The sequence below is a fragment of the Anabrus simplex genome, chromosome X (assembly GCF_040414725.1).
Source record: "Anabrus simplex isolate iqAnaSimp1 chromosome X, ASM4041472v1, whole genome shotgun sequence".
In the NCBI taxonomy this organism is placed as follows: Eukaryota; Metazoa; Arthropoda; class Insecta; order Orthoptera; family Tettigoniidae; genus Anabrus; species Anabrus simplex.
Genome location: NC_090279.1, coordinates 195,626,748 through 195,651,652, shown reverse-complemented (window position 1 = coordinate 195,651,652; position 24,905 = coordinate 195,626,748). Strand labels below are relative to the sequence as shown.

General features: G+C 39.8%; 1 long non-coding RNA gene across 4 annotated transcripts in view; it reads left to right on the top strand.

Moving 5' to 3' along the window:
- Positions 1–5,171: 5,171 nt before the first annotated feature.
- LOC136886507 (uncharacterized) overlaps positions 5,172–24,905 on the top strand; it is a 58,223-nt gene continuing 38,489 nt past the window's right edge. The window contains exons 1-4 of one of the 4 annotated variants that reach the window (XR_010861812.2): positions 5,252–5,266; positions 10,071–10,166; positions 19,161–19,334; positions 24,604–24,787. This is a non-coding gene — a long non-coding RNA (uncharacterized lncRNA). Of the gene's footprint in view, positions 5,267–10,070; positions 10,167–19,160; positions 19,335–24,598; positions 24,788–24,905 lie in introns of all 4 variants that reach the window. The other 3 variants (XR_010861809.2, XR_010861810.2, XR_010861811.2) reach the window with 3 other exon arrangements.

Here is a 24,905-nt window from a genome sequence, read left to right as displayed (position 1 = left end):
CGTACTCATGAGTACACCCTCACTCTCCATACCTTTCCAACACCACATTTCAACATATACCACCTCTACTTCCATCACCACATTTCAGCCCTAGCACACACTCGTCTACCATCAAATAAATCTCCATCCACAAATACCATACACTCATACATCATCACAATATTCAAAATATCACTTAACACCACACCTCAGCATACCAGCTCTACTCCTTCCACAAGTGCACTTACCTTCTGCCTTCCCCCATCTTATACCACCACTTCTCCCACATCACATTTCAACCCTATAACATATCATAGCTACATCCCCATACCTTTCCAACACCACATTTCAACATAAACCACATACCACCATTTCTCCAACACCACATTTCAACCCTAAAACAAATCATAACTACATCTCCATACCTTTCCAACACCACATTTCAACATATACCACCTCTACTTCCAACACCTCAATTCAGCCCTAACACACACTCATCTGCCATCACTCATCATTTATACTCGACACCAATGCAATCTCAGTACCTCCATCTCCAGTTCTTCTACAAATATATCTTCTATCTCTCCCTGAGCTCCAACCCAACTTCCGATCGAGGTACTCATATGTTAACACTGGCCTTACTTTTATACCCTGATCTTGTCTAACTACACCACTACGCTCAGCTCTCTCAGCTTCTTGTTGCTCACTCTCCTTTCCCCCATCACCCCTTTGATCTTCAGCCTCTCTCCTGCATTGCCCGTCCACTGCTCTTTCCTTACCGTTGTTCATACTTCCACGTAGCACCTCGTTCTGTCTCTCTTGACACTTTTCAGTACTACTTCCTATAATTACACTTCTACCCTCGTTATCTTTCACTTGCCTATTATCTTCCACTCGTTTGTCATTCCCGTTATTCACTGCACTTCTCTTAGCCTCCTCATCTTGTTTCATCCTTAGCTCTAGGTCCATCAGTCTATTCACCGACCATACTCTCCTCCATCTGTTGCCTGTCACCACTAATTCCTGTCCTCTGATGACTGCATTCAACCCTTGCTGCCTAGCTCGTATCATGTGTTTTCTAAGAGTTTTTTCATTCCTCCACTCTTCAGCTCCTATGTCCCTCCTTATCCATATTTTTTCTCCTTGCACGTTACCTGCATTACGCACCACTGTATCAGCCATCAGTGTAGAAAATAATTGCACTTTGATAGGCCTATTACCTCTAAATCTTCCCACTCTTGTCACATCATCAATGTCCACTTCACTAAAATTTATTTTCATTTTACCCTGAATTAAGTCCACTACTTTATAAACTATACTCGTCTTATCTTCCTTCTTACCCTCTTGCACTCCATATATATATAAGCATTTATTTCTGCGACTTCGGGTGTTAACAACTACGTCGGCTTTCAGTTTCGATACCTCCTCTTGCAATCTCCCTATCTCCTCTCTTAATGCTGAAACTTCTTCACCATTTCTTCTCATCTGTGAAGCTGTGTCTTCTATCTTTTCCTGAAACCATCCCTTCATTTTTTCAAACTCCCTCGTTTGTTCCTTGATCATGTTCTTGATTTGTTCGAGGGGACATGTCTCTGCTACCACTTCTGTTACGATTTTTCTGATTGTTTCCATGTCTTCCCTGCTCATATTTCCTCTGTAAGTCGGACCTGGGTTCAGTTCTACTCCCCCAATCCAAAGCAATATCAAAATCACCGCTGCAGAAAGTATACAGTATCCTATTTTATCCAGTTCTATTCTGCATCTTCTTGTCTTCACTTCTTCTTTCTTCTTCCTTCCCTCCCAACCACCTATGCTCGCCCTGTACTGCTCTGTACCAATCATTGCCTGTAAGCGCCTCGCTGACTTCCAACACTCCTCACTTACACTACCTTCTCCCACTCCAGGGACCCTCCACTCCGTACGTCTGCACTCGCCGGTGGCTCTAGGTGAACTGAGTGACTGAGATGATGCGTAGATACATACGTCATCTGCATACTGTAGAACTTTGACTGTCTAAACATGTGATCGAGATCTGCAGTGTAGTTTCTAAAACTTGTTCTAATTTATGTAACGTGAAAGGTGATGTAAGAATATCCTGCGTAGGGCGGGAAAGTTCCAAATGTTGACGCTGTTTTGGGGGAAGTGAGGTCATAGGTGGAGCAATAACATCTGAAAACTCTTCTGTCCAACATTGAAGTGCTTTAGGGGCTGGCGGTTTTTTCTTAATTTTGTTAACCATTGACCATATTTGCGATCGGGGTGTATCCTCGGTCAGTTTTTCACAATAAGATCTCCAGCTATTCTTCTTTACCCTTTTCAGAAAGCGTTTGACTGCCGCATCTATATTCTTGTAGTTGAGGAAATTTTCCATTGTCGTTGCTCGTTTTAACTTGCTGAGGGTCTGATTTCTCTTCGCTATCTGTCGACTGCATTCGGAATTCCACCCTGGAGTAGGGATCTTTTTTTGATGTTGGTTTGTTTTCGTTCAGAAATGGATATGGTGACAGCTAAATTAATGGTGTGTACGAAGGCGTTGTATTTATCAAGCGTGGTTTTTTTATGTAACACATAGTGTAAATTTGCGTCTATCACCCTTCTGTATTTGACCCAGTCAGCGTTTTGAACGTTCCATTTAATAGTGGGTTTGACCGGTGAAGGACGTAATGCTAAAATAGGCGAAATGATGATAGCATAATGATTAGAACCCATTGGATACGGCAGGATTTTCCAATTAAAATCAGATGAGATATTAGAAGAACAAATGGTTAGGTCGACAGTGGAGGGACGTTGTCCCGGTACTGGTAACAGGGTAACCGATTCATTGTTTAACACAAATAAATTGAACTCATCTACTATTTGTAAGACAGCCTCGCCATATGTATCATTTATCTCGCAACCCCTTGTTGTGCTATGTGCGTTATAATCATCACAAAAGAGGAAAGGTGGGTCTATCTGCTGCGTAAGCCGATACCATTCTTGAAGTTGAATTTTTATTCGCGGTGGGCAATATAATGAGACCAATGTAATATCTTGGTTGTTAATGCGAACTCCTGTGGCAACGGCCTGAAAACTTGCAATCTGCGAGTGATCAATAGCTGATTCTATGTATTCTATGTATGGAATGTATGGAATTGTATTCGCTACCCCTCCATAACCGTCTTCACGGTCCTGTCGGATGACATTATAGCCAGGAATGGATAGATTAGAATCGTCCTTAAGCCAAGTTTCACTCACGGCGTGCGTCAGGAGAGTTGGTCAGGTCTTCTGCTTCCTGCGTTCCATTGAAGTATTTTATTCATTATCTGAAGTAAATATACTTGCGATCATGTTATGTATTATGGCGGGGTTAAAGGCCTTGGGCGTTGTACACTGAGCTTGAGTAATGAGGAGCTTGATAAGGTTAAATATCTTTCCGATCAGATGTTCATAGTTTTGGGAGGCGGTTGTCATGATGTGGTTGGGGGATAGGGATTGTGGGATATTGGTGTTACAGGCAAATGTGGTAGAATATACAGACGTTGTTGAATAGATGGACAGTTCGGTTTCGGTGTAGAGGGGGGAAGAGGTCTCTGGGGCCGATGCAATTGTTGTGGTGTGCGAGAATGCACTCTCATCGGCGTTTGTTGTCTTTGAGGAGGAATTATTTGTTGTTTATGGTGCTGTGAGATTAACGGCGAGTTCTTTTTATAGGGAGATCTGCTAAAATGGAATGCAATATTTCAGGTTCTCTAATGTTGGTTGGAATCGAACCCCTGATCATGGGTCGGACACCACCACTGATCTCCCGAGGAAGCTAATTAACCAGTGAACGATGGGTACAACTGCTGTAAAATTCAACATTTGTATTTAATAATAATAATAATAATAATAACAATAATAATAATAATAACGGTGCATGGTATCTGTATAGGCTTTGTGGTGACCTAATGACGATAAAATGAATGGCGACGTCACACCCATTCCCCAAGCCAGGGGAATTAACAGAATGAGGGGGTTGATTCTGAAAATTGATCCGTGGCCATTGGGTCAAAGGCAAGCATTCTATCCATTTAGCCACAAAGCCGGACTTTAATTTGCTAAACCTTAGGCTACCATATCCACTGATCAGGGGTTGAGCATAGGCAGTAGCAGAGGCCAGGGCAGTAGCTTGTGAAGCAGCCTTCATAACACAGCAGGCTTCTCCGTTGGCTTTTTGCTGCAACTCAATACGCTGAAGTCTTGACGTTCACTAAACCATCCATCAAAAAGGGGTAACCTAAGACTAGTGGTAGCCCAAGTCTTGATCCCAGCATACGCCACTGATGATACCTCTTCTCAACTAACACTACCACTGGACCTTTCCAGCTCACATCCTTGCATGTGCTATCACAAGATGTCAGGTTTTACATGTAGGCTCTTTCTTTTTTTTTTTTTTTTTTTTTTTTTTGCTAATGTGGTTTTCCCCTGACCCTTCAATACCACACCTTAACACTACCTTAGCAATACAAACTCTTGCCGTGGTAGCGAGTCTAACTCGGAAACCGGCAGATACCGTACTCCTTGTATCACTTCCCACTCTTCCCTGCTATCTTTCTTCGTTAGAAATAATAGCATGTCGGAGGCCATGTTGATAGAGTCAATGGTCACGCGGGGGGGAGCGGGCTTCGGGAGCCTCCCCGAAAAACGAACGAACGAACTGGATGCCTCGCTGCGCTGCTTATTTCAGTGGATGATCAGCTCCCTGGTGAAATGATTAGTGTGCTGGTCCTTGGTACAAGGGGTTCCAGATTCGATTCCCACCTTCATTGGTTAATTTCGATGGTTCGCGTTCTGGAAGTGTGTGCCTTTCTGAGAATTAGAATTCATGAATGGTAGGGCTGCATTCTCGCAGACGCTCAGGTCGCCTATCAGGTGTCAAATTGAAGGACCTGCATTGAGCCTCTCCGGACGCCACACGTATATAACGTGTATGCAATGTACAAAATTCTTCAGAGACTATGGTGAAAACGAATTATATTGTACTACTCAGCTTTATTTATTGTGTAGGTTAAGTAATGCTCTTTCGAGTTCCGCTTATCATTTTTTTATTATAAAAAATGAGGGATGAAGTTCTAAAGCAAAGGGTTTATAAGCTTCTGTATTTACGCTTTGATTCTATGTCGGTTTTTGGTTGGTGCTGTATATTTCTCTTAGGTACCGACGCCGACGAGTGATGCGGTAATGCCATATTCATATTCTTTGTCTGACGCGGTCTATTGCTGAGAGGACGTTTGCCACCGGACCGGACTGGACTTTTTCAAGATACTTGGTGAGGTCTAGAAATTTATGGATGTATTATTAAAGAATATTCATATTATAAACATAAAAATATTTAACGGTTAATAATATAATATAATTGGTGATCTCTTTGTAAGTTTCGTCTACTTTCTGAATTATAAAATTAGTTATCAACACGTGGTCCAGGATCAGTTTGTGGGATTCATCCTCTGTATGAACGCGTTTTGTTTTATGTGAAGAGTGGTCTGGTATATAGGGGGAATAGGAGTGCGAACCTCAACAATCGCTCTGCCGTGCACACGCAGAATATTGAGACATTTCAAGCACGGCAACTATTATGTGCTAGGGCTCGGGGTACCTTCCTTAATCCTTTAATAGCTTCTCCCTTCCCCCCACAGGCGCGATTGTGCACGAATTCCTTACCGCCGCTTCAGCACTGTACCCTCCAGCGCACTGAAGTAAGTTACGTATAAAATTATTCCTATGTTGTATTCCACATTGTTTCCTTCACATGTTCTGTTTCTTTCATTCTGGCTGGGCTGGTAATAAAATCTAGTTATTCAAGGTGACGCAAAGGAGATGTAACTGCCAAACACATAGTGTGTGAATGTTAACCCTAAACCGTGCGAAGAGAAGAAAAACTCTTAAGAGTTTCTTCATGATTTAAATGAACTCGTCCCAAAGCATAGTAGATCTTAATTGGTTGCAATGCAGGGTCGCAAGTGTCCTTGGTGTGGGGTATAGCTTCAGTAAGGGTACCAGACATAAAGTATACAATTTAGAATTGGAATTTCTTAAATCTTGCCTTGTATTACATGTAGGAGAGACAGGTGTCCAGTGCCACTGCTGAGGACTAAAAATCTGCTTTGTGACATTCACCTGCGCAAACGCCATTGATTTGCGCTGCTTAGGGTAGGGATGGACAAGATCATTGGTCTGGATTGGTGTTAGGGTAGGGGTGGGGACTAGCAATGGGGGTCTTGCCATAAGCCCCCAGGTTAGCCACAAAGCTGCCTTAGGACTCCAGTTCCCCCTGTGTAAACACCATTGGTTTGCGCTGGTTAGGGTACAGTTTGGGTGATAGCAGTACATTCTGTACGGGCTACTGGTGGAAAGTTGAATTAATTTTTTTATATACTTCAGATTGGTATTATGAAAATTTGTTTGGTAACAAGAAACCTGTTTGGGAATATTATGTGATAATAGAATTTCTTGCCAAGCATGAACTCTAGGAGGCTTGGAGGCCCCAGGTTCAATTTCTGGCCAGGTCAGGGATTTTTATTTGAATCTGAGGGCTGGTGGGAGGTCCACTCAGCTTGTGTGAATACCCTAGCCTGGATTTTTATGTAATACAAAGTGCAAAATATGTACATAAAAAAATGGTAAATCAGTGAAATATGTTATTATATATGTAATTGCTGGTGAGATATAGTGTTTACAGTGCACTATGTCTTCTGGTATGGGCTAGAATAAATTTGTCACTTCCATTGACCTGTCTCTGTCTCATCCTTGGCTTTGACAATATGAAAGTGACTGTGGTGTGAGTGATGCTAATACCATTCCTTATGCAGCCAGTCCCTGTTATGAATGGTATGAAAATACCACTCATAGGGTCAGTTGGTGCGTGCATTTCAGTAGGCCTGGCAGACTGATATGTGAGCAACTTCTGGCTTGGTGAGGAAAGCAACGGGAAACTACCTCGCTCCTCATTTCCCTAGTACACCTCTTCAGTGATGCCTAGGCCATCTATGACAGCTGTTGGCATAGCTGTGGAGGATCAAACCAGTCTTCGGGCTAAATACCCAACAACAATACTTCTGATTGGCAAGGGGTGATTAGAATGCATTTTATAGGGTTCTGTGGTTGAAAGCTAAATTTGAACTGTTTTCAGTACTTTTTCAAAATAAAGATTGCTCCAGTCCGATAACTGGTTAGGGTACGGTTTAATTCTCTTCGGTACTTCTTTAAAACATAAATTTGTTCCAGGCTGATAAAAACGGAATCGTGTATTCAGCATTCTTTGTACTTTTATTCTGTGCAGGTTGGTAATACAATCTGGTTATTGTGACATTGGTGCCACATGCAGCTTTATGTTGGCTAATATTAATGCAAATTTGTACTTCAAGAATTCACAATGGTAACTGTTGCTTTCTACACAGTTCAAAAAAAATAATTAGAGGAACATGTTTTGTAACATTTTGTATGTGAACGTTAATTTGGTAAATTGGGTTCCAAGGGCCGTACCGCATAGCATGAGATGTTAGCTTCTCAGTGTATGTCAAATCAAAGTTGTACTACATCTGTAGGCGTAGCCATGCATTAAAATGTCAGGTGACCCCTTAAAACAAAATGAATACCAGTGCATCCGTGTGTCGTGAGGTCCACAGACTACTGCGGTCATTTGAGCACGTGCGTCAACCATCACATCCCATGAGACATCTTAACGAGGTTCAGGTCACAAGGGTTGTGATCCAGGAAGTATGGACTTTTCGTTGTGTTGCTTTGTATCTCAATGTCTGTCAGTTATTCACTGCTTGTGGAATCACTACAATGAGACAGGCCAGTTCATAAGGAGGTTTGGACAAGGTTGTGGACGCATGACAACCCCACAGGATGACCAATATCTGATCTGATCTGATTATATGTGCGTTGTGGCGTCATTGAGCAACTGCAACAGGACCTCAGGAGGATCACTGGCGTCACGGTGTCTGACTAGACAGTAAGGAGCAGGTTAAGAGAAGTGTCCTTACGACCCATATGTCCTGTTCATATGCCCTGTTTAACGCAGCAACATCGCGCAGCTCGCCTTCTGTTTGCCTGTATCCACGTCAACTGGCAGCTTCCATTGAAAACCTGTCTTGTTCACAGACGGGTCCAGATTTCTCCTGATACAGCGTGATGGACATCAGCGTGTGTGGAGATGCTGTGGTGAGCATTACATGCCAAATGTTGTCCAGGAAGGTGACTGATTCAGACAAGGTTCTGTGGTGGTGTGGGGTGGCATTAGTATGGATGGCCGTGCAGATCTTGTCGTTATCCGTGGTAATCTTACCGTTGCAGGGTACAGTGAGCAGATACTGCTACAGCATGTGTTGGTTGCCGCATGCTGTGTTGGCCCATAATTTGTACTTGTGCACGACAATGCCACTGCTCATGTAGTGCACATCATCACAGCTGTCTTGCAAGAACTGGACATTCAAGAGATGGAATAGCCAGCAGTGAGTCCCGAACTTAATCCCATCGAGCACATGTGGGATAGGCTTGACAGAAGTGTTAGTGGGTGTTCCGTTCCACCACTGACTCTCCAAGACCTCGAACAGGTTCTCATTGATGAATGGGACCTGATACTGCAACGTGACCTCTGACTTACACTCGTTGAGGACATACACCATACTGAAGCTCTCCAACTGTGATAAAAATTCACCCTGGAGGTCAGTTATCGCATTGTTTTTGCCCCTATTTGGATATTTCTGTTTGTGTTATGTAAATGAGCGCGAATCCATCAATGTTCTTTTGTATACTTCAACGGTAAAAAATAAAGGTTTAGTTGGTAATATACTTAGGCGTGAGGTATTGTTTTGTGGAGCATGGCATACGTTCAAAAACGTTCCCCTAATTTTATTGAACTGTGTACTTGGTGATAAGAGTAAATGTACTTTTGGGGCCGAGTTAGTGGGTTCCAAGACATTGCAATGAACACATCTCTCTTCTAAAAGCATTTCCAAGTCAGATTTCCATAAATTTTAATTCCTATTCATGTTGTTAAGGTTGGAAGTTGCCAGCTTAAATTTTATTCGAACAGCATGGCACACCTCAGACGATGGAACAGGTGGTAGACGATCAACCTGGAGTCGCGGTACACATTCACGCTATCTCCAGTTCACTTGATATGCTATTAGATATGTTCATTAGGGTACAAGGAAGGAGTAGAGGTGCAAAAATACTAGGTTTCTGTACTATTACCTTCCATATAGAACTCCGAAAAGGACACTATATAGGACTAGAAGAGCACACGGCGACCATGTTTACTTGGTGACGGAGAGGTGATGACGCCATACCTGACGTCAAAAATTAGATTTTTGATCTGATTTTTGATATGCTCTATTGGTGGAAAAATATCCAATTCCCTCCATGGGAATTTAGAATTTCCATACCTGACGTCTTGTCTTCGGATGTTAAGAGAGAGACTGAATTAATATCCGAAAACTAAGTCCGAATTTTCGCTACTGCGCATGCTTGCCTTATTTGATTATTTAACTTTTCACTATGGACAAGAAATATGATCGTGACGTCCTCCCTGTACCTCTATATACAGCACATGTGGTACACCTGCGAGAATGTGACGTAAGCAAGAGCCGCCAACCCTTCCTCGTGGCAGGAGGGGGGGGGGGGGCGTAACTCGCGCGGTCCTTATGAGTTTGGTTTCATCTAAATATACACATATGCGTGGCTTGTAAGGGATTATTGAAACAAATGTATAACCATGGCAAATAAACATTGTGCAGTTTGGCAGTACAAATGTAATCCTATGATTTACTTTCGTCGTCAGAAAACAGAAGTATTGGCGTTAGGGGTTGAAGGCAGTCGCTAAGTGGTTAAGTTTGTTAGGTTGGTACTTCTCACGCGCATGTGTAAATCGACGATGGCAGAGTGGTTACCTGCAGCAATTACCACCTGGTCGTGTTACTTGTGCCATTACTGTCAATTCAAATTATATTTCATTGATGGCTCGTATATGCACATTGCGCGGTATTATCTCGTTAACTAATTACAGAATGATTCGTACATTCAATGTGGTTTTATGTGCTTTTTATGTGTTTAATTGCATATCACAGTGAGATGAACCTAACCTAGAGTGCTTTCAACTTAATACTGGTTGGCTTCGTGGACGAAGCCGGCAGTACGTGCACTGGATACCTAAATAACCTTCTGTAAGTACCATTTGAACATGCTACTTCCTATTCATGCCACTGTGTGAACTTGCAATGTAATGAAGCCTCCGTTGTCTGTGTGGGTAATAACTAGGGCCCGGATGTTAATGCAGTAATAGGTTAGAATGCAAACTAATTTGTTTAGTAGGCGCTGTCGGCCACCCGCTCTTCCATAGTGTAGCAACAGTAACATAAATTATAGGGGTTCTGATGGGCCGTACCCCTAAAATTTACGCAAACCCCACAGCATAATCGTTGTGAAGGTAGACTCTACTTGTCACTCGCTTCAGTAAGTTTGCAATCTAACCTATTACTGCATAAACATCCGGGCCCTAGTAATAACACTTTTTTCGGGTGGGCGCTGGGTCCCTGGCAAGCATAAAGGAAGGATTTCTCCTCATCTTTGCATCACGTATCGTTTCATATCTTTCGTACATGCGTTTCGGATTCCTAAACATGCACCCGTGTTCGTAAATTGCCCCATACTTATTGGGCTCTCAAGCGGTATCGAAGCGGTCTCTGATGTTTTCTTCCTTTGTTATTCAATTCCAGTATTTTAATGGTTCATTGTGATTTATATGGTGACTTTATATCATCAGTAGGCCCTATGCATTATGTGATTTGAAGTGCTCATTTTCTGCTGTAGCCCATGGGATGCTTAGTTGGTGTTAGTATGTCCATTTAAATGTCCGATGTTACTTCGTGACATATTTTCATCATGGCTGACCTACCACAGGTTGCAGGGATGAACTATGTCATCAACATGGTTACCGTGGCATGAGAGTCGTAGCGCTCGCCACATATTGGCATTTAAAAATTACATACCATTTGCAAAAACTCGTAATTTTCCCATCTAAGTTCCTTTTTTGGACATGGTAGAATTCGCCCTGTCGGTTAAAAAAAATTCTGCGATCCGAATTGGAGATAGCGTGAATGTATACCGGACCCCAACCTGGCGCATGTCAAATTACGTGTGAAGCAGCTACACGAGGTTGCCAACCTATGAATATCTAGTGACAAGACCATTGGTCTGGATAGTTTAGGTTTGGCTCGTGGCGACTATTGGTCTGGATACATTAGGTCCGGCTCGTGACAAGACCTCAGTTTATGTTCATCTACACACTTTTTGCAACAGAGATTGAATGATCAAAAACGTACCTTAATTACGGTGGAGGACACAGTTTTACCGAATGTGGTAACCCTGTGGCCACTGATCATGTGACCTCGAATGGGGGGGGGGGAAATACATAGACCTCTCTACAGCGATCGGAGCTGGCCAATAGGAACAAAGATAATAGTGACAGTTCCTTCTTTCATGCTTTCTCACTTTCAGTTCTCCTGTAGAAGTAAGAACACTTTGATGGGTTTGTAGCAAGCATAGAGGAAGAACCTCTCCTCTCTGCTACTTCAGATATTGTAGTCTTAGACAGCACTTATTTCACAGGCATTCGGGCTCTCAATTGTTAAATGTTGTATCACAAAGTTGGTTTAATAGAACTGTAGGCGGGACCGGGACCAATGATATTTATGACCATGGTAGTGATCTCACGTTAATTTTTGTCGTCTTGAGAGGTATATGATTTTTCACGAGAGTTTAATCCTGATGTAAACAAGGCATGTCCATGCCTCAGCCAAAGAAAGAGTTGTGATTCGCTGAGCGTGTAGTATCGACCTCCGCCCCGTCAACGTCTCGTGTTCGGACATACAGTGCTGCGCATATTACCTAAAATAGACGAGGAACAGTTTTTGAGCTGTGCGAAACTAAACAGAGGGGTCTAAAGGGAGATCTACTGCTGAAGATTAGGGCCTATGTTATTTAGTTATTGATTTCTGAATATTAAAGAAAGCTATCGTAGGCTAGAGCACCTCTTGCTCCATTTCTCTCACTGTGAATACTGACACTGACAGCTGCTGCAAGATGCAACACCTTATCTCCACACTATACAGCTTGGGACTTTCCCTCGCTATGAGAAGACTTCCTGCATTACACCACGCCTTCTGCCTTCATATCTCGTTATTTAATCACCGTTTTATTTAAAAAAAGTATAGATACACACCGGTATATATGACAACCATATTTTAATTTGATTACGTACTCTTTCAGACTATCTAAATGTAATAAACAAACATAAAATTAAATTAATGCCACGTACTAATTTTCTTCGAGCTCGCATAGTCCAGTGAGTGCGACGTTTGCTTCTCCAATCAACTACGTCTGTGTCCACGTGCAAAGCCAAGGTGCTCCGCCTATTTGTTTACATCAGGATTAAACTCTCGTGAAAAATCATATAGCTGTAAATTATTGAGCCTGAAAGGATAATAAAGGAAAGGATTAAATTGTATGACATCCAACAGTGCCGTTTGACTTCCCTCTGTGCTAATGTTATGGGGCAGATACTATAGTTATGCCATTAATTGTATAATATCTGTGTATTTTTCCGCATATTCACCTGATTTTAAATTGGACCTGCTGGGGACGTGGAAGGATTGAGGGAATGAGTTGGTTGGTTCTTATGGCTATCACCTGAATTGTTCTGCACATCAGTTAAGCCTGCCATGTTGTCTATCAGTGGTAGGCGAGTCAGGTGTGCTATATTAAAATCCTTGTTCGTTTGATTGCTCTTCCGTATATGTATCTACTGAAGGGCTCATCTGTATGAGGTAACATAAGCAATACAGAAAGAACTTAGTTTCATGAGTGGATCAGGTTGTTCTTCAAAATATTAATCATTCAGGTTCCAAACTATATTTTCTTGAAGTATTGCACTTGTTAACCAGCAGAAAATCTTTGAGCCTTAATTTTGAATGTTCACTTTTTGAGTATAGTGTTCAAAACTTTGTAATTCCATCTATAGTGTTTTATGTTCCTAAACTGATGTTGGTCTGGTGAATGTCTCTCCCAGTTTCCCATGGTTGTATGCGTGGAGTATGTTGAATAACAAAGAGTCACCCACTATAGAAGTTATGTTTGAGGGAAAATGTGACTTTGCCTCCAAAGAAAATCATTGTATGAAAAAAATACCATTGGTTAATACATTCAGTTTAATGCATTAAATACATTTTATTAGTAGTACAGTTTTTAATAGACAAATTTTTTTCAAATGTTTACATAACCGTAAGAGGGTGCATAGAATGTTCAAACTTCAGAGGTCCCTCACAGAATTTTCCTCAGTGATCATGATAAAAACAAGTAGAGCTTCAAGTATATGTTAGTGTCGCAGTTATTTCTTTATAGCTCGAATATTACGGTAACACTCCTCCCTAACTCATGCTTTTGTTCCTTTGATATGTTTTATTCCCATAAAAATTAAACAAAGGATACAGAGCATCTACTTTTCTCTTGTTGACTTCTTTCATAAATGGAGGAATCTCTCACTTTCTGTATGTTTTATTGTTAAAATTAAGGTCTATAGAGTGGTATTAAATACTCGTAGGAATCATAAATCTGCGTTAAACCAATGTTTTCGTACCTTTTTTCAAAAATTATATCTGTAATTGTTAAAATTTATTCTAATGGCAACAATTTTTATAAAACTATGCATATTGTACAGTAGTAGTAGTCGGCGTAAATAAAATGCAAAGTTTATGCAATAATTGCCTGCGGTAACAATGTGCGACATTACTAATTTCAGAATTAGACTGGCAGTTTTTCACAAATTTCTTGAACACTTCTTGGATTGGTGCAAGTTTATCAAGCGATTTTTATTCTGCTCTGCTATTTATATATATATCTAACTATTTATATCATAACCAAGAGCTTGCAGTAAGAACTTAAAATGGTTGAAAGCCATACAATTTCAAACGAATTCCACACCAGTGCCAGCTGATGCCCAAGGATCTTCTATATTCAGGTGGGAAGCATTCAGAATTCCTGACATATACGAAAGATTAAAGACTGCTGGAATTTCTGCAGTCATGTTCACGTCGTCTTCCGCAAGTAATTTGATTTTTCTCTTATCCATTTGTTTATAAATTTGGTTATGTTGCACCATATCGTTGTCAAAGGCGTACTCCAGGGATAAGCCATTAATACAAACAGCAAGAACGAACTCAAAGACTCTAGCCAAAGAAGAGGCTCAACAAAAACAAAATAATTAACAAAATAGTAAATAATTCAATGTAAAAATATGGGAAGGGGGGGGGGGTCCCCTTGGTGGTCCGGTGGTCTCTGCGCCAGAGTCAGCAACAAATAAAATGTATGTACAACACATACAAACCCATTTAAAAATCAAAACATCAATAAAATCAACAATAAAAGGCGTAAGAGCTACTTGTTTAGCTGACGGCTGTCAAAGGACAGGAATGAAATAACTTCAATCTTTTGTTCGTTGCTGCTGTTCAGTTTGTTCTGCACAGTTCATTAACATGAGGATACAACACGCGGAGAAACTACTGTGAAAAGAAAATATATGTCTGGTTCTTGTGTGTTAAAACTAGAAAATAAAACTTCATACAAGTACAAGTTTAGACAGATCTTTCTTTACCCAATTTTTTTTTACAACCTGTACTTTTTGTTAGAGTAGGTGAAGTACTCAAACACTTCCTATACTAAGGCCCACGAGAATTGGAGTTTGGCGTTTAACGCCACCGCCGAGAAGAAGTTGACCAGCGCTGCTCAAAAGTGGTCTGTTGCTATGCCAATGATAACAGTGGTGCCACTTTTACAAAGAAAATTGCAGGCAGGTGTTTATGTACATTGCCTGACATTTTTAAAGTATTTCAACCTGTCATTTCAAACTCCACGCAGAGAAACATGCAAGGTATGTGATAGTCGTAAAGCGCAGGTTTCATCAGCAATTAATACTGAAGAAAAGACTATTCTGGAGGGAAAATGCTGGAATTATTAGCATGACATTGGGAATGGGTCAGAGTTTACTGAATTGCATTAGGCATACGTGTTTTATTAAAACACTCGGCCTGTGTGAAAGGGTGATATGTTGTAGATGGAGGTAACTTGACAATCCAGTGTACTTCATAGTTACTGCTGTCACCACTCAAATGTGAAGGACTCCAGCTCTCGTGGGCCCAACTATAGGAGTGTGTTATAAATTATTGCATTGCTGAAAGTGATGCGTATGTGCAATTTGTTACAAATCACATTTCAAGTTTCTCAGCCCAGAGCAGCCATTATTAAAGAAAAAAAAAAGAACCTTAACAAGAAATACTTCCCTTTTAGGACCAGGTATATTCAAGGAGGGTGCGCCTAAGAAGACTAGCTGTTTAAGTGGGTGGTAATGGCGAGAAAGACCAAGGTGTTTTGAGGCATATTTTTCATATCTCCTTTCAGAAACCTGTAACTTAGTCTAATAAAGTTTTCTGTAAGATACTTTTTCAGAATCTTGAGAAAAAACCTTTTTCTTTTAAGATGTAAGTGGAGACAGTTTGAACAAAATTAATATTTTAAAATAAACAATTTTTTATGTACACACTATAAATATTTTTTAAATGTTGAAATATCTGTAGCTTTTAAACTAAGCAAAATTTATCTCTGGCAGATGTGATGTTTAGGTTCCATACTTCATTTTCTATATCACCAATTTTATTGGAGTTCGGATTGAAATTAACAAAATATTATTGTCAGCATGATCTGAAGTCTAAAAGAACAGCACAGCAGTAAGCACATATTGTTTGCCTACACTTTGTAGATACAAATCCAGAACCTCTGAATAACTCCAATACACACCTACAATAATGTTGTAAATTATTTCCCGTTGTTTTCCATGCTTACAAAACTTATTTTCAAATACATTTTGCAATGCACACACCATGGCATGAGTATTGTTTTGTGTTTCGAATGATACAGCCATCACCTTTGTAAATAATGTGTTTTTCTCGTAAACGTATGACAAGTTGCGAATTGTAGGCAGAACTCTGACAATGACGTGTTAGATTTATCAAATTTCTGGAAAGGATATGTAAATAAGGAAGCAAACCAAACGATGAAATTGAGAAGAGTGCACTATGTTACTTGCTGCCACACGTGGTTTGTGTTGAAACGGCAACAGCAGACCGCACAGCTCAGCGATAAGGTTAGCGCGGGCTGGCGAACGCGAGGTGGCACTCTCCATTAGATGTGCCTCACTGTACTTGTTGGTGTTTATTTCCTGCTTTGACTCTCGTACTCAAACTTTAATCTATTAGTCCCAAAAGATCTTAAAGAAACTTAATATAGCATCCTAATATTCATGTGTTAAAATATTTGGCGTACAGATATCCTTTTATTCCATTGACGAAATATCGCCAGCTGGTCCTTTTAGCCAGTGTGGCCATTGACGATATATTGTCAGTTGGTTTTTCTCGCAAGGATTGTCATTGATGATATATCATCAGCTGGTCATACGGGTTAATAGTGAACTGAACTTAAACATTATGCAGTCTTTGTACAAAGAAAATTATAGGCAGGTGAATGTCGCGTGTCTGTCCCTATGTATTTTGCCTTATATCTAAGTCATTTCGAACTTCTTGCAGCGATACATGCAAAGTATGTGATGTCTTAAAGTGCGGGTTTCTTCAGCAATTAATGCTCAAGGAAAGACTATTCTAGAGGAAAATTTGCAAGTACACACATGCACAGAAATGGAGTCCCAACATAAAGAATCAACACTGCCCTGCTCCAGTACTGAAAAGGAGGGGAGGAAATGAAGGGGTAGTGTTGAAGGCCACTCCAACAGGAGGGGAGGGAGTGAAGGGGTAGTGTTGAAGGCCACTCTAGGATTTAAAGGAGGGGAAGGGAGTGAACGGTGGTGTTGAAGGAACAATGTATTGCTCTACATCCACTATTGTGTCCATTTCAATCACAAGTCTTGTAGCAGGTTGTCTGCTGCAGCAATGTGTTGAGCGATGAGGTGGGGAGGGGGGTGCCATGCTTTGTTTATATCGGGACACTATTTATATGCACGTGTATACATGTGAAAAAGCCTATATGGAGCTAAAGAATGACGGTGAATTGGGAAAATAAGATACGTCAGTTCATGTGATAGCCTTTGGCATGCAACAATGTCTGCCGATACCTCGCATTACAGGAGGAGTTACATTTTATAAAAAAAAGAAAACTTTTGACATACAGTTTCGGTGTCCGTAACATCAGTAGTAATAATACAACAATGTTTGTTGTCTGAAGGTGTAGCTGGGAGAGGGGCTGATATTATTTCATGTTTAAGGCATTATGTAGAATTCAAACCAAAGGAGGCATGACAACTTATTGTTTTCGGATTCCTGCTTTGGCCAGAACAGAAAAGTGTCCATTTTCAGATTTTTTGACAGAAATAGGTAGAGTTGATGTGATTCATCACAAGTATTTAGTTTCTGGTCACATTCAACATGTGATCTATTTTGGCCTAATTGAAAAGAAACAAGTATCATACATCTTGTTCCAGAGGAGTGGAAGGTTTTAGTGAAGAAAGCCAGAGTAAAACATCTGTTTACTATAGTCTAAATGACATGTCATACGTTTGTCTGTCCAAACATTGCTAGATACGATTAGGAACAATATCATCTCAGAATCCAACAATAAAATTGTTAAGTAAGGTAGCTCACTATATGGTTACTGTAGAAAAGCCCTTCAATTTATTCTTCAAGTATTCCATTGGGGATGACTGTGGTTGTGAATCTAACCAAGAAAACTGCTGGGAGACCATCCCAATAAATATGATGGTGCTGGGTTAATAGCTCCTGCCAAAATCAGAGATATACTGGAAATATTAAATTACATGCTACCTGTCTACCATCATTATTATAAGAAACTTGAGCCTGTGTGTGATAATGGCAGAACAGTTAATGGAGACAAAAGGATTTTTGATAATGTTGCTGATTATGACTAGATCTTTACTGCAAACTGCAGGGTATGTATATACAGACTTACGCAGAGGGGGGGGGCCATGTATCCCCTCAGAAATTTTATTTGTGGCTGACATGTCAATAAAGCTCAGCTGTTTCATTATTTCCTTTTAATTTGATCTCAGTATTTAACAAGTTTTTTTTTCTTTAAACCATATTCAATCCAAAATCAATGAAGGAATAATTCCCCATTCTGAAAAATAATTTCTGGCAAACCCTTGTGTATATGTCTCTCTTAATTTTGTTCCCCATTTGGCATCATTAGGTGGGTTATTTCTGACTCCTTCAGCCAAACAAAATTTGGTAGTAAGTAAACCTTTATTTTTCTCCCGATCTTATAGTTACACAACCTAATCGATCTTAACGGAGAAAAATAGCAATTCTCAATTGGAAAAAACTAAGACAGTTACAAGAAGACAAAAAACAAACCTAGATTATATAGACACTGCCTTATAAAGATACAATGTTACCCCATACTGGTGGGCATAACAGCACAAAACACAAAAAACAAGGGAAAAGTTAGTCCACTGGCCTCTTGGCCAGCTGAATTAAATGTAAAACTAAAAGGGCAAAGTACCGCAACACCAGTTTTACCTGGGTACGTTTGGCATGTCACCTGATCTCCTGATCTAGCATCTATTACATATGCTAGTAAGTCTCCCGTGGTGGCACACGCCAGCACACCCCCCCCCCCCCCCCCCTTCCCTGCTGCTGAAATTTGGTAGTAGAGCCGGGAGTCAAACCCGGAATTTCCTATTTGTCAACTATTAGGTTTTTTATGCCTACATATACCAGCATAAGATGATGAACCTTGCAAATAATATCACTTTGTTAAGGTTTGTAAATTATTGTCTGTCATAATGCTGTTGTCTTCTATGTACAAACTACCAATTACAAATTGATTTTTGTGTTAACTAGTAGGCCTATTATTTTCACTGTTGTACTCTTGAATCTTGCTGACTAAGGAAAATCGTGTGGCAAAAATAAGCTAATAGATGGAACTGTAGAATTTATTAACCCCAGAGTGTCAGGAAAAGGTTGTTCCTAGATTATTTTTGACATTCTATAGTATTTCTAAAAAATTTAATATAGAGAATTTAGAGTTGCTGATCCAGATTGAAGAAATGAGTGTAATAAAAGGGTTATAATGTATCTTAGTTTTCTATTGCATTTGTAGGCTGAGGATGACTGAATAAAGTTGAAACTCCAAGTCCCGGAACTGGATTAATTCGTAGTGAAAAGTACATCTATCTGTCGGACAAGAATATCCAGACATTAAATCAACCAGGATGAGGAGGAGAGTGCAGGAAGAACAGAGCAAAACAAATTACGGTAAATATAAGTGATAGTTATAATTAATGGGTGGTTATCTATAATAATATTAGTATATGCTTGATAAAATCGGATGAATTATACACACTGGTCATTTTATGATTTTGAGAACAGGTTGATTTAAGAGCTGATAACCTAGATATTAGGCCTAACAACAAGCAAGATGATTTAAGTAGTTCATTGAAAATAGGTGGAAGCTCAGTGAAATATCCATTAGGCTTGTAATAATTAAAAATGCTTAAATAAATGCTAAAATTGGAAGAATTTCAAGAAAGTGACTGAGAAATATGACCTCCAAACCAAAGGAATTATCATATCATTCACAATTCAGTAGTCATCTGAAGTTTCACCACAGGAACTTCCGTCGCTGGCATCTTTCCACAAATAGTCATCCTCACTACCATCCACTGAATTTGAAAGTCCACATTTCTTAATGCTTCTGGACACTAGATCGTTGGGAATGCGCGCTCATGTGGTCTTATCCAGCTGCATATTAGTCCTACTTCAAGCTGCTTCACTCGTCCGGTTGGTGTTAATGTATGATCACCATCAGACATCCATTTGGTGTACAACGATTTCATTGCAGCTTTGAAAGGCCGGTTCGCGCACCTTCCCATGTAATCACCGATCGCTGTGTTTAAAATTTTATAAAATAGCATGCATTAGGCTTACAACAACGAAATTTGTGGAGGTTATTAAATATCATCTAGACGTTATTATACATAAATCTAAGTGTGTACAGATGCTAAGTTTCATGTATGTTAAAAAGAAATATACAAGTGTAAACACGCAATGCCTGAAATTGGCCTTACTGAAGTCTACCTCGCTCATATTAGAGTTCCATATCTGTCCCTTGAAAGTGCTGTCACGATAGTAAGCGATGGATTCAATACGGCATCTGCGTTCATTTACTGTGCGCGAGAAACTTCAAGTTTTAAGCAAAGCTGAAATATACGGAAATAGTGCAGTCGGCAGAAAGTTCGATGTTGATGAATTGTGCATTCGTGATTGGCGAAAGAAACGGCGATTGCAGAGCGTTCCGCGGGCGGAGTGCATTGTTTCCGGAAACTGAAGGACAACTCCACAAATTTGTGATAGAAAAACGTTAGTTAGGATATGGTGTTTCTAGTGAAATGTGTCAATTGAAAGCACTAGAGATCTCAAAAGAACTCAAAAAAACAGGGTTTTACTGCAAACCACGGATGGATTGGAAACTTTTATCGGAGAACGGGATTGTGCATTCGGAGACGTAGGTCTATTTCACGTAGTCTCCCTGGGGTGTATGAAGAAAAATTAACTGTTTTTCAGCGTCACATTCATTTGAGGAAGTAAAATTCTTATTTGCTGTCGCAAATTGGGAATGCTGAACAAACACTTGTCTATTTTGATATGCCGTTTGAAAATACAGTGGATACGAAAGGTTCTAAAAGTGTAACCATCAATACAGGTGGTAATGAAAAGCAACGATGCACGGTAATGTGTGTATTGGCGGATGGAACCAATCTCCCTCCATATGTGGTTCTGAAAAGGAAAACACTTCCGAAAGGAAACTTTTCCGGTGTTGTTAGAACACAAGTCCGGCTGGATGGTCAGTGCGTTAGTTGAGGACTGGGTGAAGTGCATTTGGCAACGTCGCCCGGGAGCTTTGTTACAAAAACGAAACATGCTTGTTTTGGACAGTTACAGAGGACATACAACTGACACCGTAAAAGATATGAGGAAAGGAAAAACCAATCTTGCGATAATTCCCTGAGGACTCGCTTCTATTCTACAGCCGTTGGATGCATACGTAAACTGGCCTTTCAAAACTGCAATGAAACAGTTGTACACCGAAAGGATGTCTGATGGTGATCACATGTTCACACTAACCAGATGAGTGAAGAGGCCTGAAGTAGGAGTAATATGCAGCTGGATAAAGACTGCTTGGGCGTGCATTCCCAACGATCTGGACGGTAGTGAGGACGACTATTTGTGGCAAGATGCCAGCGACGAAAGTTCCTGTGGTGAATGATTTGAGCCTTGGACCGATTTTATTTAAGATTTTTGTGAAGATTTTATTAATTGTAAGCTGTTTGAATTTATATTTGTGGTATATTTGAAGAAAATTAAATAGGTATGCAAGTTATTTGATACCCCCTCCCCCCCGTATTTTGCAGTCTCAAATTTAGGGTGCGGGTGTTGTTTGGTGGCTGGTGGTATTCGGGATTATACGGTATACAACTTTCAACCAAAAGCACTTGCCTTTTTTTTTTTGCCTATTTTACGTGTCATTTCATATTTTAAGGTTTAATGTGTTTTCTTGTCTGCACGGTTATGGATTCTTTCTGCTATTATTTTCACATTTTAAATAAATAGCACGTAAATTTTAAATACAGTACTGTATATGAAAATAGAAATAAAAATAAGATACCGTATTTACGCAAATAATCCCCACCACCGAATAATCCCCAACTCGAATGTGAGAGAGGTAGACTTCCGTAAGGCCAATTCCAGGCATTGCGTGTTTACATTTGTATATTTTTTTAACATACATGATGAATGCTCATTTTGAAAAAATAAATGCCAACATTGACGCAAGTGAAACCCTCGCCCCAATTTTGTGCCTCAAATTTTTTTTAAAACTATGCGGGGATTATTCGCGTAAATAGAGTATATAAATTAAGTGTTATATTAACAATGCATAAATCTTTGTTGAGAATATTGTTCCATGTAAATACATTTTATCTGTTTCTGTACTACTATCACACAGGGAATGCGGCTCGGCGAGGGTCAGGCCGACTCACTGTCACACTAAGCATTTTTTTATTTTCCACCTTGTCGATACACTAAATTGCTTAAGGCAGTGTATCGACAAGGTGAAAAATAAAAAATAGTTGTGTATCTGTTTATGTTTGATACGGACCATGAAGCTGATTTTGGGTAATCACAAACACTCGGCATGCTGCACTCACATACAAGCACAAGATTAGGATCGACCAGACTTGGTATCCTTTTTTTTTTTTTTTTCAGTCATGCCTGCATTTTCCGTCGTGTATATCCAGGTACAGTAAAGGATATATCTACATTTCATAAAAGATATGAGAGTACTGAAATATTTGAAAAAGATGAGAACAAATACGAAAACTCTTTCCACTGAGGATTATTAAATAAGTGTATTAAATGTGTAAATCACCAGACAATAAATATGAAAACTTTTGCACTGGCGCCTGCCCATAAAAGTACCTGTGCATTACAGTAAATCACACTGTCCAAAACGAATGTTAGCTGAAGCCTTATATTTTGGACAGTGATTTATTAAACATAGTCAAAGAATGTGACAGGAAACTGTCTATTGGCACTCTGTGTGTAGGGGTGAAAAAGAAAACTATTAAAACGGACAGAGATCGGTGCTGAATCCACACTTTTCGGGGTCGCTAATCTGATTTGTGCAGTTGTAATGACAATTGAAATAATGCAGCAGACATGCCAGCTTTCAAGAAAGGCAATTTGTAAAGCAGCCGTTACGGCAGGGGGGGGGGGGGGCAGCGCAGTGGCCGTAGAATTTTTTTCCCCCGAGATCTTACTAAGTTACATATCATTGAAAAATCAATGAACATACCATTTAACCAGATGTAATATATTCTAAGACTGGCATATAAAGAGTGTATGATTCTTACCTGAGAAAGTAACAGGTGATCTGCAGTACATTTCGGAGTGGAGGTTGAAGGATCATTTCTTTTGTGGAGTACCATAGTTGCTCCCTTAGCAGCTTGTAGTTCCTGTCTGCTAAATGTACACTGGTGACATGGTTATTCTTTTGATATCATGTGCATCCTTTGTATTAACAGAGCACTTAACAGTTCGGTGTTCATATTAGCATGGAACTGTCTTCTTCTTCATGCATATCTGAAAAATCGTGGCTATACACACTACAAAACACGTGTGAATGAGATTTTTAGAAATGCAGAAAACAGGGCCGTTCTGTCGAGTATTCCTCCCTAAATTTTTGAACTAGTTTTGGTTTATTACTAGCGTCAATAATCACGGTAAAATCACCACACACATTTTCCTGCAGAAGAAATCGCTTTATTATTTCAAACTTTTCGCATTTTGAAACACACGATTAGCATATCCTAGAAGGGCAATATATGTAAATTTGGCAGCCATAATCGCATTAAATACTTCAACAGTCCTGCTCACAGTATTCGCAATGAAACAGTTTGTCACCACTTTGCCGCCAAAACAAAGAGAAGAACTCGCCTACTTGCATGGAAGTCTGATCATGTGACTTAACAAAGACAATTACTCTGCAAGATATACCACTTCACAGGTGCCTATTTCTTCGGTACTGGAAGCACACACTGCGTTCGGCGCGTGAAAACTCAAAATATTCGTAAACGAGGGAAAGGGATATAAATGATTACTGAGAAATCCGAAAATAATATTCTGCGAATTCAAGCTGTAATGGCATTCCTTGTGTAACCTTTTATACACTTAAAAATCAATCCAAAATCGTAATTTGTGCTGTGTAATTCATAAAGGCGTAATTATGATGGGCAATTGATAATTATGATTGAATTGTAATAGTTGTCATCTCTGCTGTCATCTATAGCCGCAACTCGTAAATACACACAGTTATCACTTGCTTTTATTAGTTATTTGAAAGGATCAGCTACTTCCCAGACGATGGGCTTCCACGAGGTCAACGTTTTACTCTAGAAAGAAAACTGCAAAATAGTTCATAAAATATTAATCAGCATCACAAAAATGAAATCTTCAAAGATTCACTTCGCACATAACAGGTAATAGCAATCCTGAAAGTAAACATGATAAAAACTATCTTGGGTACTACAGCGAATTGTTATAAAAAGTATTTGATGAATTGCTTTCTATTTTCATTCTTTTCAGTTTTAAATTACTCGAGGGATGCATTACTTACATGTTACTTCAGGAAAAGTATTAATATACTGTATTAACTAACATGTAAATCTGAGATTTGCTATAATATTACTTTCTTCTTGATTTAACAGAAGAATACTTTTAAAAAAATGTGGAATTGATATTGTATCCTCCAAATACTTGGCGCAGCCCACCTCAGGCTTCAGTGGGCCGTGAATGCTTTTAGGAGGTAGAGAAATTGTATGGAAATCGTGCCTTCGGTGCCCATGTTCTGCACGTGGGTCCCATCCTCTTGATTTCCCACAATATCCAGTCCAGTTTTCTTGAAGTACTGTATTATTTTTCTTTGGAGTGTCATTTATTTATGTATTTATTTATTTTTGCAGTACAGGCTACCAGCTCTTATTCATGTAAACAGTCAGTCAAGGTTGGCTCGAAGCGATGGTCCTGTTTCTATCATCCTTGCACCAACACTGGAGTTGGCTGAGCAGGTACAAGAAGTTGCAATGGACTCTGGTGCTTCCTCACAAATAAAGATCACGTGTATATTTGGTGGAGCTCATAAAGGTCTTCAGGTAAATATTTAGTATTTCAACACAACTTGTATTTTGTTCTGTGATCTCTCTTACAGTGGAGTTTTCCTTATTTCCTCAATACAGTTAATCTTGTCACACCGTTTCTCAAGGGGGAGGG